The following is a 14,862-nucleotide window of genomic DNA, read 5'->3' on the forward strand; positions in this document are numbered from 1 at the left end:
TGGGGGATAATTTTCTAAGGATTTATACTGATTTTTCCTGTCTGAATTTGTCGCACAGAAAGTTGCAGGCCAAATATGTGTGACATTTCTGCGACTTTAGCTTCTAGAGCATTTTTACAACATTATACATAGGTGCTGAATACATAAAAAGCGACTGTTCAGCGACAGACAAGTCGCATCGGCTGAAAGTAGGCCAGAATGTCAGTCCATGTTGGAGCAGGTTTAGATACAGTCTAAAGCATAGATCTCAAAGTCTGTGCACAGAATTTAGCAAGGGCCTCGCACCTTCTGATGCATCAGGTAGGTGCACAATAGCATAGCCTAACCCTCTGTACTTTGGTCTATATTGATGCGGGACATAGACAGCCAGCTGATGACCAATCCATTAGTGCAATGGATGGCTGGAAGCATTTGTCTTTGCCTTTGCAATACCACAGAAGCAATGCATGGTCAATGTACAGCAATGACACACCTGTGTGAACAGCCAGGAGACCCCCCCCCCCCCCCATGTTATGTTACATAGTTACATAGTTAGTACGGTCGAAAAAAGACATATGTCCATCACGTTCAACCAGGGAATTAAGGGTGTAGGGGTGTGGCGCGATATTGGGGAAGGGATGAGATTTTATATTTCTTCATAAGCATTAATCTTATTTTGTCAATTAGGAACATTCAGCACCCACCCGCTATCAAGGCAGCTGCCTATCATGTCATGCCCTACCTGCACAGGTGTGCTGGCTACTCAAATGATCCAATTAAGGAGGCCATTTAGTCAGCAGCAGCAGAAGTCCTGTGCCTGGACGCTCCAACAGGGGCCAGACACAAGCAGAAGCAGAAGCAGCAGAAGCAGCAGCAGCACCACCTTTTGTTTTTTGGCTGCAGCAGCAGCAAGGCCCACAGGGCTGGCTAGCTGGCTAGCCAGCAAGCAGGTAGCAATGAAAGTAGGAATCTTTCTTTTTAACCCTGTAAGGGGGTGGTGCACTGTACCCGAAGATACTGCCATATCGGGTCAATGCATAGGGCGACGGAAGCAAGCTTCGAAATCGGCCCCCGTTCTCAAAAATCCATTTAATATATGGTCCCCAGATAGGGGACGTATCAGATATTAAACTGATAAGAACAGATACTACACTTGATCTTAGCCAAAAGGCCGAGAAGCGATAACCGTGAAAGGGGCGGGCCCAACAAGGTCCCCTTCATGGGCACTATCACTGCTTGCTGTCAGGGAGGCTGCCAGACAATTTTCCATGCACACTCTGGGCTGGGGGGCAGTCAACCACCAGTACACACAGCAGAACCTAAACCCATACCATTATTGCTAAGCAGCAAGACAGGGGCCCATTGCACTCCCACGGGGCCTTTTTAAATGCAATCCATAACCCGGATTTGCCAGGAACCCTTCTTACTCCTCCTACTTGCATGTGACACTGGGCTTAGGATCTGCATAGGAAACACACACACAAGCACACACCTACCTTTGTTGCCTGCAGATGCCTCCTTGGCTGTCCCCAAACGGTATCAAACCAACACCCACGGGAAGCTGTAAGCATAGAGGACATGCCTGCACCCCATTGGACTTACCTGTGTGGGTTAAATCCGGGTTATTTGACAACCTATGGCGGTGATGGTTCTGCTCAGGCAGAGCAGTGCTGATGCTCCTCATAAAGCTGTCGCTGCTGTGAAGGTTCTAGGTGACATCACAAATCCCTTTGGTTACATACACAACAAAGCTGGGTTGTTGTTGTTTACACTCTGCAAGGCCTGTGGAAGTGAGTGACATCATAGCACTGTAGTTCTGAGGGTTCAAGATGGATGCAACAATCTCCTGTTGCTTCTATGAAGGCCGTAATAGACGACATCACCAAACAGCTCCATAGTCACATACACAGCAAAGGAGAGATGTTGTTTACACCTAGTGATGTCAGTGGTATTGAGTGACATCACAGCACAGTGCTAAGGCTCCTGGGCCTGGACACAGCAGCGGCTGCAATATCTCAACGGAGAATACGTTTATATCTATATGTGTGTGTGCGCATATATATATATATATATATATATATATATATATATATATATATATATTTCTCCGCCGAAATCACTTTTAAACCCATTTCCACCTTTTTTTCCCTTCTCTTCCTCTTACTTTTTTTTCACGTTTTTTTACGTTTTTCTCCTTTTCGCCTCTTTTCTGGGCGTATTATTCTTCTTTTTCTTCTTTTTTTTCGTCTAATGCATACCCCATCAGTGCAGCAATGCTTATTCAATACCGCCAGCAGATGGAGACACTGGGGGATAATTTTCTAAGGATTTATACTGATTTTTCCTGTCTGAATTTGTCGCACAGAAAGTTGCAGGCCAAATATGTGTGACATTTCTGCGACTTTAGCTTCTAGAGCATTTTTACAACATTATACATAGGTGCTGAATACATAAAAAGCGACTGTTCAGCGACAGACAAGTCGCATCGGCTGAAAGTAGGCCAGAATGTCAGTCCATGTTGGAGCAGGTTTAGATACAGTCTAAAGCATAGATCTCAAAGTCTGTGCACAGAATTTAGCAAGGGCCTCGCACCTTCTGATGCATCAGGTAGGTGCACAATAGCATAGCCTAACCCTCTGTACTTTGGTCTATATTGATGCGGGACATAGACAGCCAGCTGATGACCAATCCATTAGTGCAATGGATGGCTGGAAGCATTTGTCTTTGCCTTTGCAATACCACAGAAGCAATGCATGGTCAATGTACAGCAATGACACACCTGTGTGAACAGCCAGGAGACCCCCCCCCCCCCCATGTTATGTTACATAGTTACATAGTTAGTACGGTCGAAAAAAGACATATGTCCATCACGTTCAACCAGGGAATTAAGGGGTAGGGGTGTGGCGCGATATTGGGGAAGGGATGAGATTTTATATTTCTTCATAAGCATTAATCTTATTTTGTCAATTAGGAACATTCAGCACCCACCCGCTATCAAGGCAGCTGCCTATCATGTCATGCCCTACCTGCACAGGTGTGCTGGCTACTCAAATGATCCAATTAAGGAGGCCATTTAGTCAGCAGCAGCAGAAGTCCTGTGCCTGGACGCTCCAACAGGGGCCAGACACAAGCAGAAGCAGAAGCAGCAGAAGCAGCAGCAGCACCACCTTTTGTTTTTTGGCTGCAGCAGCAGCAAGGCCCACAGGGCTGGCTAGCTGGCTAGCCAGCAAGCAGGTAGCAATGAAAGTAGGAATCTTTCTTTTTAACCCTGTAAGGGGGTGGTGCACTGTACCCGAAGATACTGCCATATCGGGTCAATGCATAGGGCGACGGAAGCAAGCTTCGAAATCGGCCCCCGTTCTCAAAAATCCATTTAATATATGGTCCCCAGATAGGGGACGTATCAGATATTAAACTGATAAGAACAGATACTACACTTGATCTTAGCCAAAAGGCCGAGAAGCGATAACCGTGAAAGGGGCGGGCCCAACAAGGTCCCCTTCATGGGCACTATCACTGCTTGCTGTCAGGGAGGCTGCCAGACAATTTTCCATGCACACTCTGGGCTGGGGGGCAGTCAACCACCAGTACACACAGCAGAACCTAAACCCATACCATTATTGCTAAGCAGCAAGACAGGGGCCCATTGCACTCCCACGGGGCCTTTTTAAATGCAATCCATAACCCGGATTTGCCAGGAACCCTTCTTACTCCTCCTACTTGCATGTGACACTGGGCTTAGGATCTGCATAGGAAACACACACACAAGCACACACCTACCTTTGTTGCCTGCAGATGCCTCCTTGGCTGTCCCCAAACGGTATCAAACCAACACCCACGGGAAGCTGTAAGCATAGAGGACATGCCTGCACCCCATTGGACTTACCTGTGTGGGTTAAATCCGGGTTATTTGACAACCTATGGCGGTGATGGTTCTGCTCAGGCAGAGCAGTGCTGATGCTCCTCATAAAGCTGTCGCTGCTGTGAAGGTTCTAGGTGACATCACAAATCCCTTTGGTTACATACACAACAAAGCTGGGTTGTTGTTGTTTACACTCTGCAAGGCCTGTGGAAGTGAGTGACATCATAGCACTGTAGTTCTGAGGGTTCAAGATGGATGCAACAATCTCCTGTTGCTTCTATGAAGGCCGTAATAGACGACATCACCAAACAGCTCCATAGTCACATACACAGCAAAGGAGAGATGTTGTTTACACCTAGTGATGTCAGTGGTATTGAGTGACATCACAGCACAGTGCTAAGGCTCCTGGGCCTGGACACAGCAGCGGCTGCAATATCTCAACGGAGAATACGTTTATATCTATATGTGTGTGTGCGCATATATATATATATATATATATATATATATATATATATATATATATATTTCTCCGCCGAAATCACTTTTAAACCCATTTCCACCTTTTTTTCCCTTCTCTTCCTCTTACTTTTTTTTCACGTTTTTTTACGTTTTTCTCCTTTTCGCCTCTTTTCTGGGCGTATTATTCTTCTTTTTCTTCTTTTTTTTCGTCTAATGCATACCCCATCAGTGCAGCAATGCTTATTCAATACCGCCAGCAGATGGAGACACTGGGGGATAATTTTCTAAGGATTTATACTGATTTTTCCTGTCTGAATTTGTCGCACAGAAAGTTGCAGGCCAAATATGTGTGACATTTCTGCGACTTTAGCTTCTAGAGCATTTTTACAACATTATACATAGGTGCTGAATACATAAAAAGCGACTGTTCAGCGACAGACAAGTCGCATCGGCTGAAAGTAGGCCAGAATGTCAGTCCATGTTGGAGCAGGTTTAGATACAGTCTAAAGCATAGATCTCAAAGTCTGTGCACAGAATTTAGCAAGGGCCTCGCACCTTCTGATGCATCAGGTAGGTGCACAATAGCATAGCCTAACCCTCTGTACTTTGGTCTATATTGATGCGGGACATAGACAGCCAGCTGATGACCAATCCATTAGTGCAATGGATGGCTGGAAGCATTTGTCTTTGCCTTTGCAATACCACAGAAGCAATGCATGGTCAATGTACAGCAATGACACACCTGTGTGAACAGCCAGGAGACCCCCCCCCCCCCCATGTTATGTTACATAGTTACATAGTTAGTACGGTCGAAAAAAGACATATGTCCATCACGTTCAACCAGGGAATTAAGGGGTAGGGGTGTGGCGCGATATTGGGGAAGGGATGAGATTTTATATTTCTTCATAAGCATTAATCTTATTTTGTCAATTAGGAACATTCAGCACCCACCCGCTATCAAGGCAGCTGCCTATCATGTCATGCCCTACCTGCACAGGTGTGCTGGCTACTCAAATGATCCAATTAAGGAGGCCATTTAGTCAGCAGCAGCAGAAGTCCTGTGCCTGGACGCTCCAACAGGGGCCAGACACAAGCAGAAGCAGAAGCAGCAGAAGCAGCAGCAGCACCACCTTTTGTTTTTTGGCTGCAGCAGCAGCAAGGCCCACAGGGCTGGCTAGCTGGCTAGCCAGCAAGCAGGTAGCAATGAAAGTAGGAATCTTTCTTTTTAACCCTGTAAGGGGGTGGTGCACTGTACCCGAAGATACTGCCATATCGGGTCAATGCATAGGGCGACGGAAGCAAGCTTCGAAATCGGCCCCCGTTCTCAAAAATCCATTTAATATATGGTCCCCAGATAGGGGACGTATCAGATATTAAACTGATAAGAACAGATACTACACTTGATCTTAGCCAAAAGGCCGAGAAGCGATAACCGTGAAAGGGGCGGGCCCAACAAGGTCCCCTTCATGGGCACTATCACTGCTTGCTGTCAGGGAGGCTGCCAGACAATTTTCCATGCACACTCTGGGCTGGGGGGCAGTCAACCACCAGTACACACAGCAGAACCTAAACCCATACCATTATTGCTAAGCAGCAAGACAGGGGCCCATTGCACTCCCACGGGGCCTTTTTAAATGCAATCCATAACCCGGATTTGCCAGGAACCCTTCTTACTCCTCCTACTTGCATGTGACACTGGGCTTAGGATCTGCATAGGAAACACACACACAAGCACACACCTACCTTTGTTGCCTGCAGATGCCTCCTTGGCTGTCCCCAAACGGTATCAAACCAACACCCACGGGAAGCTGTAAGCATAGAGGACATGCCTGCACCCCATTGGACTTACCTGTGTGGGTTAAATCCGGGTTATTTGACAACCTATGGCGGTGATGGTTCTGCTCAGGCAGAGCAGTGCTGATGCTCCTCATAAAGCTGTCGCTGCTGTGAAGGTTCTAGGTGACATCACAAATCCCTTTGGTTACATACACAACAAAGCTGGGTTGTTGTTGTTTACACTCTGCAAGGCCTGTGGAAGTGAGTGACATCATAGCACTGTAGTTCTGAGGGTTCAAGATGGATGCAACAATCTCCTGTTGCTTCTATGAAGGCCGTAATAGACGACATCACCAAACAGCTCCATAGTCACATACACAGCAAAGGAGAGATGTTGTTTACACCTAGTGATGTCAGTGGTATTGAGTGACATCACAGCACAGTGCTAAGGCTCCTGGGCCTGGACACAGCAGCGGCTGCAATATCTCAACGGAGAATACGTTTATATCTATATGTGTGTGTGCGCATATATATATATATATATATATATATATATATATATATATATTTCTCCGCCGAAATCACTTTTAAACCCATTTCCACCTTTTTTTCCCTTCTCTTCCTCTTACTTTTTTTTCACGTTTTTTTACGTTTTTCTCCTTTTCGCCTCTTTTCTGGGCGTATTATTCTTCTTTTTCTTCTTTTTTTTCGTCTAATGCATACCCCATCAGTGCAGCAATGCTTATTCAATACCGCCAGCAGATGGAGACACTGGGGGATAATTTTCTAAGGATTTATACTGATTTTTCCTGTCTGAATTTGTCGCACAGAAAGTTGCAGGCCAAATATGTGTGACATTTCTGCGACTTTAGCTTCTAGAGCATTTTTACAACATTATACATAGGTGCTGAATACATAAAAAGCGACTGTTCAGCGACAGACAAGTCGCATCGGCTGAAAGTAGGCCAGAATGTCAGTCCATGTTGGAGCAGGTTTAGATACAGTCTAAAGCATAGATCTCAAAGTCTGTGCACAGAATTTAGCAAGGGCCTCGCACCTTCTGATGCATCAGGTAGGTGCACAATAGCATAGCCTAACCCTCTGTACTTTGGTCTATATTGATGCGGGACATAGACAGCCAGCTGATGACCAATCCATTAGTGCAATGGATGGCTGGAAGCATTTGTCTTTGCCTTTGCAATACCACAGAAGCAATGCATGGTCAATGTACAGCAATGACACACCTGTGTGAACAGCCAGGAGACCCCCCCCCCCCCCATGTTATGTTACATAGTTACATAGTTAGTACGGTCGAAAAAAGACATATGTCCATCACGTTCAACCAGGGAATTAAGGGGTAGGGGTGTGGCGCGATATTGGGGAAGGGATGAGATTTTATATTTCTTCATAAGCATTAATCTTATTTTGTCAATTAGGAACATTCAGCACCCACCCGCTATCAAGGCAGCTGCCTATCATGTCATGCCCTACCTGCACAGGTGTGCTGGCTACTCAAATGATCCAATTAAGGAGGCCATTTAGTCAGCAGCAGCAGAAGTCCTGTGCCTGGACGCTCCAACAGGGGCCAGACACAAGCAGAAGCAGAAGCAGCAGAAGCAGCAGCAGCACCACCTTTTGTTTTTTGGCTGCAGCAGCAGCAAGGCCCACAGGGCTGGCTAGCTGGCTAGCCAGCAAGCAGGTAGCAATGAAAGTAGGAATCTTTCTTTTTAACCCTGTAAGGGGGTGGTGCACTGTACCCGAAGATACTGCCATATCGGGTCAATGCATAGGGCGACGGAAGCAAGCTTCGAAATCGGCCCCCGTTCTCAAAAATCCATTTAATATATGGTCCCCAGATAGGGGACGTATCAGATATTAAACTGATAAGAACAGATACTACACTTGATCTTAGCCAAAAGGCCGAGAAGCGATAACCGTGAAAGGGGCGGGCCCAACAAGGTCCCCTTCATGGGCACTATCACTGCTTGCTGTCAGGGAGGCTGCCAGACAATTTTCCATGCACACTCTGGGCTGGGGGGCAGTCAACCACCAGTACACACAGCAGAACCTAAACCCATACCATTATTGCTAAGCAGCAAGACAGGGGCCCATTGCACTCCCACGGGGCCTTTTTAAATGCAATCCATAACCCGGATTTGCCAGGAACCCTTCTTACTCCTCCTACTTGCATGTGACACTGGGCTTAGGATCTGCATAGGAAACACACACACAAGCACACACCTACCTTTGTTGCCTGCAGATGCCTCCTTGGCTGTCCCCAAACGGTATCAAACCAACACCCACGGGAAGCTGTAAGCATAGAGGACATGCCTGCACCCCATTGGACTTACCTGTGTGGGTTAAATCCGGGTTATTTGACAACCTATGGCGGTGATGGTTCTGCTCAGGCAGAGCAGTGCTGATGCTCCTCATAAAGCTGTCGCTGCTGTGAAGGTTCTAGGTGACATCACAAATCCCTTTGGTTACATACACAACAAAGCTGGGTTGTTGTTGTTTACACTCTGCAAGGCCTGTGGAAGTGAGTGACATCATAGCACTGTAGTTCTGAGGGTTCAAGATGGATGCAACAATCTCCTGTTGCTTCTATGAAGGCCGTAATAGACGACATCACCAAACAGCTCCATAGTCACATACACAGCAAAGGAGAGATGTTGTTTACACCTAGTGATGTCAGTGGTATTGAGTGACATCACAGCACAGTGCTAAGGCTCCTGGGCCTGGACACAGCAGCGGCTGCAATATCTCAACGGAGAATACGTTTATATCTATATGTGTGTGTGCGCATATATATATATATATATATATATATATATATATATATATATATATATATTTCTCCGCCGAAATCACTTTTAAACCCATTTCCACCTTTTTTTCCCTTCTCTTCCTCTTACTTTTTTTTCACGTTTTTTTACGTTTTTCTCCTTTTCGCCTCTTTTCTGGGCGTATTATTCTTCTTTTTCTTCTTTTTTTTCGTCTAATGCATACCCCATCAGTGCAGCAATGCTTATTCAATACCGCCAGCAGATGGAGACACTGGGGGATAATTTTCTAAGGATTTATACTGATTTTTCCTGTCTGAATTTGTCGCACAGAAAGTTGCAGGCCAAATATGTGTGACATTTCTGCGACTTTAGCTTCTAGAGCATTTTTACAACATTATACATAGGTGCTGAATACATAAAAAGCGACTGTTCAGCGACAGACAAGTCGCATCGGCTGAAAGTAGGCCAGAATGTCAGTCCATGTTGGAGCAGGTTTAGATACAGTCTAAAGCATAGATCTCAAAGTCTGTGCACAGAATTTAGCAAGGGCCTCGCACCTTCTGATGCATCAGGTAGGTGCACAATAGCATAGCCTAACCCTCTGTACTTTGGTCTATATTGATGCGGGACATAGACAGCCAGCTGATGACCAATCCATTAGTGCAATGGATGGCTGGAAGCATTTGTCTTTGCCTTTGCAATACCACAGAAGCAATGCATGGTCAATGTACAGCAATGACACACCTGTGTGAACAGCCAGGAGACCCCCCCCCCCCCCCATGTTATGTTACATAGTTACATAGTTAGTACGGTCGAAAAAAGACATATGTCCATCACGTTCAACCAGGGAATTAAGGGGTAGGGGTGTGGCGCGATATTGGGGAAGGGATGAGATTTTATATTTCTTCATAAGCATTAATCTTATTTTGTCAATTAGGAACATTCAGCACCCACCCGCTATCAAGGCAGCTGCCTATCATGTCATGCCCTACCTGCACAGGTGTGCTGGCTACTCAAATGATCCAATTAAGGAGGCCATTTAGTCAGCAGCAGCAGAAGTCCTGTGCCTGGACGCTCCAACAGGGGCCAGACACAAGCAGAAGCAGAAGCAGCAGAAGCAGCAGCAGCACCACCTTTTGTTTTTTGGCTGCAGCAGCAGCAAGGCCCACAGGGCTGGCTAGCTGGCTAGCCAGCAAGCAGGTAGCAATGAAAGTAGGAATCTTTCTTTTTAACCCTGTAAGGGGGTGGTGCACTGTACCCGAAGATACTGCCATATCGGGTCAATGCATAGGGCGACGGAAGCAAGCTTCGAAATCGGCCCCCGTTCTCAAAAATCCATTTAATATATGGTCCCCAGATAGGGGACGTATCAGATATTAAACTGATAAGAACAGATACTACACTTGATCTTAGCCAAAAGGCCGAGAAGCGATAACCGTGAAAGGGGCGGGCCCAACAAGGTCCCCTTCATGGGCACTATCACTGCTTGCTGTCAGGGAGGCTGCCAGACAATTTTCCATGCACACTCTGGGCTGGGGGGCAGTCAACCACCAGTACACACAGCAGAACCTAAACCCATACCATTATTGCTAAGCAGCAAGACAGGGGCCCATTGCACTCCCACGGGGCCTTTTTAAATGCAATCCATAACCCGGATTTGCCAGGAACCCTTCTTACTCCTCCTACTTGCATGTGACACTGGGCTTAGGATCTGCATAGGAAACACACACACAAGCACACACCTACCTTTGTTGCCTGCAGATGCCTCCTTGGCTGTCCCCAAACGGTATCAAACCAACACCCACGGGAAGCTGTAAGCATAGAGGACATGCCTGCACCCCATTGGACTTACCTGTGTGGGTTAAATCCGGGTTATTTGACAACCTATGGCGGTGATGGTTCTGCTCAGGCAGAGCAGTGCTGATGCTCCTCATAAAGCTGTCGCTGCTGTGAAGGTTCTAGGTGACATCACAAATCCCTTTGGTTACATACACAACAAAGCTGGGTTGTTGTTGTTTACACTCTGCAAGGCCTGTGGAAGTGAGTGACATCATAGCACTGTAGTTCTGAGGGTTCAAGATGGATGCAACAATCTCCTGTTGCTTCTATGAAGGCCGTAATAGACGACATCACCAAACAGCTCCATAGTCACATACACAGCAAAGGAGAGATGTTGTTTACACCTAGTGATGTCAGTGGTATTGAGTGACATCACAGCACAGTGCTAAGGCTCCTGGGCCTGGACACAGCAGCGGCTGCAATATCTCAACGGAGAATACGTTTATATCTATATGTGTGTGTGCGCATATATATATATATATATATATATATATATATATATATATATATTTCTCCGCCGAAATCACTTTTAAACCCATTTCCACCTTTTTTTCCCTTCTCTTCCTCTTACTTTTTTTTCACGTTTTTTTACGTTTTTCTCCTTTTCGCCTCTTTTCTGGGCGTATTATTCTTCTTTTTCTTCTTTTTTTTCGTCTAATGCATACCCCATCAGTGCAGCAATGCTTATTCAATACCGCCAGCAGATGGAGACACTGGGGGATAATTTTCTAAGGATTTATACTGATTTTTCCTGTCTGAATTTGTCGCACAGAAAGTTGCAGGCCAAATATGTGTGACATTTCTGCGACTTTAGCTTCTAGAGCATTTTTACAACATTATACATAGGTGCTGAATACATAAAAAGCGACTGTTCAGCGACAGACAAGTCGCATCGGCTGAAAGTAGGCCAGAATGTCAGTCCATGTTGGAGCAGGTTTAGATACAGTCTAAAGCATAGATCTCAAAGTCTGTGCACAGAATTTAGCAAGGGCCTCGCACCTTCTGATGCATCAGGTAGGTGCACAATAGCATAGCCTAACCCTCTGTACTTTGGTCTATATTGATGCGGGACATAGACAGCCAGCTGATGACCAATCCATTAGTGCAATGGATGGCTGGAAGCATTTGTCTTTGCCTTTGCAATACCACAGAAGCAATGCATGGTCAATGTACAGCAATGACACACCTGTGTGAACAGCCAGGAGACCCCCCCCCCCCCCATGTTATGTTACATAGTTACATAGTTAGTACGGTCGAAAAAAGACATATGTCCATCACGTTCAACCAGGGAATTAAGGGGTAGGGGTGTGGCGCGATATTGGGGAAGGGATGAGATTTTATATTTCTTCATAAGCATTAATCTTATTTTGTCAATTAGGAACATTCAGCACCCACCCGCTATCAAGGCAGCTGCCTATCATGTCATGCCCTACCTGCACAGGTGTGCTGGCTACTCAAATGATCCAATTAAGGAGGCCATTTAGTCAGCAGCAGCAGAAGTCCTGTGCCTGGACGCTCCAACAGGGGCCAGACACAAGCAGAAGCAGAAGCAGCAGAAGCAGCAGCAGCACCACCTTTTGTTTTTTGGCTGCAGCAGCAGCAAGGCCCACAGGGCTGGCTAGCTGGCTAGCCAGCAAGCAGGTAGCAATGAAAGTAGGAATCTTTCTTTTTAACCCTGTAAGGGGGTGGTGCACTGTACCCGAAGATACTGCCATATCGGGTCAATGCATAGGGCGACGGAAGCAAGCTTCGAAATCGGCCCCCGTTCTCAAAAATCCATTTAATATATGGTCCCCAGATAGGGGACGTATCAGATATTAAACTGATAAGAACAGATACTACACTTGATCTTAGCCAAAAGGCCGAGAAGCGATAACCGTGAAAGGGGCGGGCCCAACAAGGTCCCCTTCATGGGCACTATCACTGCTTGCTGTCAGGGAGGCTGCCAGACAATTTTCCATGCACACTCTGGGCTGGGGGGCAGTCAACCACCAGTACACACAGCAGAACCTAAACCCATACCATTATTGCTAAGCAGCAAGACAGGGGCCCATTGCACTCCCACGGGGCCTTTTTAAATGCAATCCATAACCCGGATTTGCCAGGAACCCTTCTTACTCCTCCTACTTGCATGTGACACTGGGCTTAGGATCTGCATAGGAAACACACACACAAGCACACACCTACCTTTGTTGCCTGCAGATGCCTCCTTGGCTGTCCCCAAACGGTATCAAACCAACACCCACGGGAAGCTGTAAGCATAGAGGACATGCCTGCACCCCATTGGACTTACCTGTGTGGGTTAAATCCGGGTTATTTGACAACCTATGGCGGTGATGGTTCTGCTCAGGCAGAGCAGTGCTGATGCTCCTCATAAAGCTGTCGCTGCTGTGAAGGTTCTAGGTGACATCACAAATCCCTTTGGTTACATACACAACAAAGCTGGGTTGTTGTTGTTTACACTCTGCAAGGCCTGTGGAAGTGAGTGACATCATAGCACTGTAGTTCTGAGGGTTCAAGATGGATGCAACAATCTCCTGTTGCTTCTATGAAGGCCGTAATAGACGACATCACCAAACAGCTCCATAGTCACATACACAGCAAAGGAGAGATGTTGTTTACACCTAGTGATGTCAGTGGTATTGAGTGACATCACAGCACAGTGCTAAGGCTCCTGGGCCTGGACACAGCAGCGGCTGCAATATCTCAACGGAGAATACGTTTATATCTATATGTGTGTGTGCGCATATATATATATATATATATATATATATATATATATATATATATATTTCTCCGCCGAAATCACTTTTAAACCCATTTCCACCTTTTTTTCCCTTCTCTTCCTCTTACTTTTTTTTCACGTTTTTTTACGTTTTTCTCCTTTTCGCCTCTTTTCTGGGCGTATTATTCTTCTTTTTCTTCTTTTTTTTCGTCTAATGCATACCCCATCAGTGCAGCAATGCTTATTCAATACCGCCAGCAGATGGAGACACTGGGGGATAATTTTCTAAGGATTTATACTGATTTTTCCTGTCTGAATTTGTCGCACAGAAAGTTGCAGGCCAAATATGTGTGACATTTCTGCGACTTTAGCTTCTAGAGCATTTTTACAACATTATACATAGGTGCTGAATACATAAAAAGCGACTGTTCAGCGACAGACAAGTCGCATCGGCTGAAAGTAGGCCAGAATGTCAGTCCATGTTGGAGCAGGTTTAGATACAGTCTAAAGCATAGATCTCAAAGTCTGTGCACAGAATTTAGCAAGGGCCTCGCACCTTCTGATGCATCAGGTAGGTGCACAATAGCATAGCCTAACCCTCTGTACTTTGGTCTATATTGATGCGGGACATAGACAGCCAGCTGATGACCAATCCATTAGTGCAATGGATGGCTGGAAGCATTTGTCTTTGCCTTTGCAATACCACAGAAGCAATGCATGGTCAATGTACAGCAATGACACACCTGTGTGAACAGCCAGGAGACCCCCCCCCCCCCCCCATGTTATGTTACATAGTTACATAGTTAGTACGGTCGAAAAAAGACATATGTCCATCACGTTCAACCAGGGAATTAAGGGGTAGGGGTGTGGCGCGATATTGGGGAAGGGATGAGATTTTATATTTCTTCATAAGCATTAATCTTATTTTGTCAATTAGGAACATTCAGCACCCACCCGCTATCAAGGCAGCTGCCTATCATGTCATGCCCTACCTGCACAGGTGTGCTGGCTACTCAAATGATCCAATTAAGGAGGCCATTTAGTCAGCAGCAGCAGAAGTCCTGTGCCTGGACGCTCCAACAGGGGCCAGACACAAGCAGAAGCAGAAGCAGCAGAAGCAGCAGCAGCACCACCTTTTGTTTTTTGGCTGCAGCAGCAGCAAGGCCCACAGGGCTGGCTAGCTGGCTAGCCAGCAAGCAGGTAGCAATGAAAGTAGGAATCTTTCTTTTTAACCCTGTAAGGGGGTGGTGCACTGTACCCGAAGATACTGCCATATCGGGTCAATGCATAGGGCGACGGAAGCAAGCTTCGAAATCGGCCCCCGTTCTCAAAAATCCATTTAATATATGGTCCCCAGATAGGGGACGTATCAGATATTAAACTGATAAGAACAGATTTTTTACTTTTAGATATAATATTCTTAGACTAAAAGACCT

At 46.1% G+C, this 14,862-nt stretch overlaps 6 non-coding genes and 1 pseudogene across 6 annotated transcripts; all 7 read right to left on the minus strand.

Moving 5' to 3' along the window:
- Window positions 1–971: 971 nt before the first annotated feature.
- On the minus strand, window positions 972–1,162 carry LOC130316603 (U2 spliceosomal RNA). The gene has a single exon (XR_008863898.1). It is a non-coding gene; the product is annotated as a U2 spliceosomal RNA (small nuclear RNA).
- Window positions 1,163–3,255: 2,093 nt separating this feature from the next.
- On the minus strand, window positions 3,256–3,446 carry LOC130316615 (U2 spliceosomal RNA). The gene has a single exon (XR_008863909.1). It is a non-coding gene; the product is annotated as a U2 spliceosomal RNA (small nuclear RNA).
- Window positions 3,447–5,539: 2,093 nt separating this feature from the next.
- LOC130316626 (U2 spliceosomal RNA) lies at window positions 5,540–5,730 on the minus strand. The gene has a single exon (XR_008863917.1). It is a non-coding gene; the product is annotated as a U2 spliceosomal RNA (small nuclear RNA).
- A 2,087-nt stretch (window positions 5,731–7,817) lies between these two features.
- Window positions 7,818–8,008, minus strand: LOC130316627 (U2 spliceosomal RNA). Its single transcript, XR_008863918.1, has one exon. It is a non-coding gene; the product is annotated as a U2 spliceosomal RNA (small nuclear RNA).
- Window positions 8,009–10,104: 2,096 nt separating this feature from the next.
- Window positions 10,105–10,295, minus strand: LOC130316628 (U2 spliceosomal RNA). Its single transcript, XR_008863919.1, has one exon. It is a non-coding gene; the product is annotated as a U2 spliceosomal RNA (small nuclear RNA).
- A 2,089-nt stretch (window positions 10,296–12,384) lies between these two features.
- On the minus strand, window positions 12,385–12,575 carry LOC130316604 (U2 spliceosomal RNA). Its single transcript, XR_008863899.1, has one exon. It is a non-coding gene; the product is annotated as a U2 spliceosomal RNA (small nuclear RNA).
- A 2,093-nt stretch (window positions 12,576–14,668) lies between these two features.
- LOC130316625 (U2 spliceosomal RNA) lies at window positions 14,669–14,844 on the minus strand (annotated as a pseudogene).
- Window positions 14,845–14,862: the final 18 nt, after the last annotated feature.

Source organism: Hyla sarda, unplaced genomic scaffold, assembly GCF_029499605.1.
Source record: "Hyla sarda isolate aHylSar1 unplaced genomic scaffold, aHylSar1.hap1 scaffold_1941, whole genome shotgun sequence".
NCBI classification, from domain to species: Eukaryota; Metazoa; Chordata; class Amphibia; order Anura; family Hylidae; genus Hyla; species Hyla sarda.